This window comes from Triticum urartu, chromosome 4 (genome assembly GCF_003073215.2).
Source record: "Triticum urartu cultivar G1812 chromosome 4, Tu2.1, whole genome shotgun sequence".
Classification (NCBI taxonomy): domain Eukaryota; kingdom Viridiplantae; phylum Streptophyta; class Magnoliopsida; order Poales; family Poaceae; genus Triticum; species Triticum urartu.
Window position 1 is genome coordinate 81278946 of NC_053025.1, and position 6000 is coordinate 81284945.

The following is a 6000-nucleotide window of genomic DNA, read 5'->3' on the forward strand; positions in this document are numbered from 1 at the left end:
AACTCCCGGATACCGTAGGAATACTTTGGGTGTGCCAAACGTCACAACGTAACTGGGTGGCTATAAAGGTACACTACAGGTATCTCCGAAAGTGTCTGTTGGGTTGGCACGAATCGAGACTGGGATTTGTCACTCCGTGTAAACGGAGAGGTATCTCTGGGCCCACTCGGTAGGACATCATCATAATGTGCAGAATGTGACCAAGGAGTTGATCACGGGATGATGTGTTACGGAACGAGTAAAAGAGACTTGCCGGTAACGAGATTGAACAAGGTATCGGGATACCGACGATCGAATCTCGGGCAAGTACAATACCGCTAGACAAAGGGAATTGTATACGGGATTGATCGAATCCTCGACATCGTGGTTCATACGATAAGATCATCATGGAACATGTGGGAACCAACATGGGTATCCAGATCCCGCTGTTGGTTATTGACCGGAGAATGTCTCGGTCATGTCTGCATGGTTCCTGAACCCGTAGGGTCTACACACTTAAGGTTCGATGACGCTAGGGTTATAAAGGAAGTTTGTATGTGGTTACCGAATTTTGTTCAGAGTCCCGGATGAGATCCCGGACATCACGAGGAGTTTCGGAATGGTCCGGAGGTAAAGATTTATATATGGGAAGTCCTGTTTTGGTCACCGAAAAAGTTTCGGGTTTTATCGGTAACATACCGGGACCACCGGGAGGGTCCCGGGGGTCCACCAAGTGGGGCCACCAGCCCCGGAGGCTTGCATGGGCCAAGAGTGGGAAGGGACCAGCCCCTGAGTGGGCTGGTGCGCCTCCCACAAGGCCCAAGGCGCAGCTAGGAGGAGAAGGGGGAAACCCTAGGCGCAGATGGGCCTAAGGCCCACCCTAGGGCGCGCCCCCTTCTCCCCCTCTTGGCTGCCCCCCTCCATCCCATCTAGGGCTTCCGCCCCCTAGGGGTGGGAACCCTAGAGGGGGCGCACCCTCCTCCCCTTCTCCTATAAATAGTGGGGGTTTTGGGCTGCCCAAGACACACGATTTGATCTCTCCCTGGCGCAGCCCTACCTCTCTCCTCCTCGTCTCTTGCGGTGCTTGGCGAAGCCCTGCTGGAGTACCACGCTCCTCCACCACCACCACGCTGTTGTGCTGCTGCTGGATGGAGTCTTCCTCAACCTCTCCCTCTCTCCTTGCTGGATCAAGGCATCGGAGACGTCACCGGGTTGTACGTGTGTTGAACGCGGAGGTGCCGTCCGTTCGGCACTAGGATCTCCGGTGATTTGGATCACGACGAATACGACTCCTTCAACCCGTTCTCTTGAACGCTTCCGCATAGCGATCTACAAGGGTATGTAGATGCACTCTCCTTCCCCTCGTTGCTAGTTTCTCCATAGATAGATCTTGGTGACACGTAGGAAAATTTTGAATTTCTGCTACGTTCCCCAACACGTACTGGATTGATAACCATGGTTCTTAACTGGGGGAAATACTTATCTCTACTGTACTGCATCATCCTCTCCTCTTCAGGGAAATCCCAACGTAGCTCACAAGTAGCAACTACTCAGAAATCATATTCATTCTCAAGATCAGAGGTGTATTGAATATGCTTAAGGATCTGAAATTATAATCCTCCACCAAATAAACTAAATAGCATCAACTACAAGATGTAATCAACACTACTAGCAACCCACAGGTACCAATCTATAGTTTTGAGAGATTGAATACAAGAGATGAACTAGGGTTTGAGAGGAGATGGTGCTGGTGAAGATGTTGATGAAGATTGCTCCTCCCATGATGAGAGGGCCATTGATGATGTCAATGACTTCGATTTCCCCCTCCCGTAGGGAAGTATCCCCGACGGAATCGCTCTGCCGGAGAGCAAAAGTGCTCCTGCCCAGGTTCTGCCTCGAGACGGCGGCCCTTCATCCCGAAAATCTTCCTCTAATTTTTTTTAGGAAAAATGGCTTCATATAGTAGGAGGGGCTAGCGGCCAGTTGTGAGGTCCACAAGGCATCAGGGCGCGCCAGGAGATTTTTATTGAATATATAAAAAATATTGGAACGAAGAAATACCAAAGGGAGACTTGTGGGCAGCAGGTGGCCCTCCTTGGGTAAATCTTCATTCCAATATTTTTTATATATTCAATAAAAATCTCTGTGAAGTTTCTGAAGGAAATATGCCCTAGAGGAAATAATAAAATTGTTATTTATATTTCCTTATATCATGATAACTGTTTATTATTCATGCTAGAATTGTATTAACCGGAAACTTAGTACATGTGTGAATACATAGACAAACAGAGTGTCCCTAGTATGCCTCTACTTGACTAGCTCGTTAATTAAAGATGGTTAAGTTTCCTAACCATAGACATGTGTTGTCATTTGATAAACGGGATCACATCATTAGAGAATGATGTGATGGACAAGACCCACCCGTTAGCTTAGCATAATGATCGTATAGTTCTATTGCAATTGCTTTCTTCATGACTTATACATATTCCTCTGACTATGAGATTATGCAACTTCTTAATATCGGAGGAACACTTTGTGTGCTATCAAACGTCACAATGTAACTGGGTGGTTATAAAGATGATCGTAGGAAATTTTTCGAAATACTGCGTTCCCCAACAATTTCAAGTCATTTGGAGCTCCATAGAACAACTATCTTTGTTGTACCTCTTTTAGGTCCAGAATTCCAGCTGACGATATTTTTTCCTCTTCATGTAGATCTTGCAAATTAAGAGAGAAAAGGCATTAGAATTGCATTATAAAGTGGAATAATGACCAAAAACATTATAAATAGTAGTAAAAAACATGATGCAAGAAGGTATCAGTGGTACGATGAGCGGAATTGTCCCTAGGCAATTAGCTAAGTAACTAAACCGATTATCATCATTGCAGTTTTATATGTGGGACAGGCCTATGATAACATATTATCCGTACTTGGAATTGTATGTACTTATGATTGTAACTATTAGCAATTATCCACAAATATTAACATGTTTATTAAGGTGAAACAACCATAGCATTAAGATATATTGGTCCCCCATCTCCCATAGCATCAATTTCTACAGTCAGCCTCAGTAATATCCGTCACTCCGGGCGGCCTATGCATAGTCCTATCAACATACTACTAACGCTAAGGTGTGATGCACGTGCATGATCATATGATGGGCACCAAAGAATAGCAACATAGCCACATGCAAGTCAAACTAATCATAGAAATTCACTAATTAACCCATAGGGCAAAAATAATCTAGTCAGACATATAAAAGATGCAAAAAATAATCATATAGTAATTTATAGCATCCAACACTATTTTCAAGTAGGGGATTGATATGTCTCCAACGTATCTATAATTTTTGATTGTTCCATACTATTATATTATCTGTTTTGGATGTTTAATGGGCTTTATTATGCACTTTTATATTATTTTTCGGACTAACCTATTAACCGAAGGCCCAGTGCAAATTGTTGTTTTTTTTCCTATTTCAGTGTTTCGCAGAAAAGGAATATCAAACGGAATCCAAATGGAATGAAACCTTCGCGAGGATCTTTTTTGGAACAAACGCAATTCAGGAGACTTGGAGTGGAGGTCAAGGAAGCAACGACGCGGCCATGAGGTAGGGTGGTGCGCCCCCCACCCTTGTGGGCCCCTCGTAGCTCCACCGACCTACTTCTTTCACCTATATATACTCGTATACCCTGAAAACATCTAGGGGAGCCACAAAAACCACTTTTTCATCGCCGCAACCTTCTGTACCCGTGAGATCCCATCTGGGACCTTTTCCGGCGATCTGGCGGAGGGGGATTAAATCACGGAGGGCTTCTACATCAACACCATAGCCTCTCCGATGATGTGTGAGTAGTTTACCACAGACCTTCGGGTCCATAGTTATTAGCTAGATGGCTTCTTCTCTCTCTTTGGTTCTCAATACAAAGTTCTCCTCGATGTTCTTGGAGATCTATTCGATGTAATACTTTTTTGCGGTGTGTTTGCCGAGATCCGATGAATTGTGGGTTTATGATGAAGTTTATCTATGAACAATATTTGATTCTTCTCTGAATTCTTATATCCATGATTTGATATCTTTGCAAGTCTCTTCGAATTATCAATTTGGTTTGGCCTACTAGATTGGTCTTTCTTGCAATGGGAGAAGTGCTTAGCTTTGGGTTCAATCTTGCGGTGCTCGATCACAGTGACAGAAAGGGAACCGACACGTATTGTATTGTTGCCATCGAGGATAAAAAGATGGGGTTTATAGCATATTGGTTGAGTTTATCCCTCTACATCATATCATCTTGCCTAATGCATTACTCTGTTCTTGTGAACTTAATACTCTAGATGCATGCTGGATAGCGGTTGATGTGTGGAGTAATAGTAGTAGATGCAGAATCGTTTCGATCTACTTGACACGGACGTGATGCCTATGTTTATGATCATGCCTAGATATCATCATAACTATGCACTTTTCTATCAATTGCTCGGCAGTAATTTGTTCACCCACCGTAATACATGCTATCTTGAGAGAAGCCACTAGTGAAACCTATGGCCCCCGGGTCTACTTTACATCATATTAATTTCCCGTCAACTAGTATTTCTGTCGTCGTTTATTTTGTAATCTTTACTTTCCAATCTATAAAACAAAAGTTCTCAAAAACTGAGAGAAATACTTACGCTACTTTGCTGCATCACCCTTTCCTCTTCAAGGAAAAACCAACACATGCTTAAGAGGTAGCAAGAAGGATTTCTGGCGCCGTTGTCGGGGAGATTTGCACCAAGTCAAGTCAAGATTTGATCTCCCGACAACTAGCCATTTCTGGCGCCGTTGCCGGGGAGATCTACGCCAAGTCAAGACATACCAAGTACCCATCACAAACTCTTATCCCTCGCATTACATTATTTGTCATTTGCCTCTCGTTTTCCTCTCCCCTACTTCACCTTTGTCGTTTTATTCGCCCTTTTCCGTTCGCTTCTTTTCGCTTGCCTCTTGTTTGCTTGTGTGTTGGATTGATAGTTTGTCACGATGGCTCAAGATAACACTAAATTGTGTGACTTTTCCAACACCAACAATAATGATTTTATTAGCACTCCGATTGCTCCTACTACCGATGTTGAATCTTGTGAAATTAATACTGCTTTGTTGAATCTTGTTATGAAAGATCAATTTTCTGGCCTTCCTAGTGAAGATGCCGCTACCCATCTAAACAGCTTCATTGATTTGTGTGATATGCAAAAGAAGAAAATGTGGATAATAATATTGTTAAATTGAAGCTATTTCCATTTTCGCTTAGAGATCGTGCTAAAACTTGGTTCTCTTCTTTGCCTAAAAATAGTATTGATTCATGGAATAAGGGCAAAGATGCTTTTATCTCTAAGTATTTTCCTCCCGCTAAGATCATCTCTCTTAGAAATGATATTATGAATTTTAAGCAACTTTACCATGAGCATGTTTCACAAGCTTAGGAGAGGATGAAATTAATGATACGTAATTGCCCTACACATGGATTGAATCTATGGATGATTATACAAAAAATTTATGCTGGATTGAATTTTGCTTCTAGAAATCTGTTAGATTCGGCTTCGGGAGGTACTTTTGTGGAAATCACTTTAGGAGAAGCTACTAAACTCCTAGACAATATTATGGTTAATTATTCTCAATGGCATACCGAAAGATCCACTAGTAAAAAGGTTCATGCTATTGAAGAGATTAATGTTTTGAGTGGAAAGATGGATGAACTTATGAAATTATTTGCTAATAAGAGTGCTTCTTCTGATCCTAATGATATGCCTTTGTCCACTTTGATTGAGAATAATAATGAATCTATGGATGTGAATTTTGTTGGTAGGAACAATTTTGGTAACAACGCGTATAGAGGAAATTTTAATTCTAGGACGTTCCCTAGCAAATCCTCTAATAATTATGGTAATTCCTATGACAATTCTTATGAAAATTTCAATAAGATTCCCTCTTATTTTGAGACTAGTGTTAAATAATTTATGAATTCGCAAAAGAGTTTCAATGCTTTGCT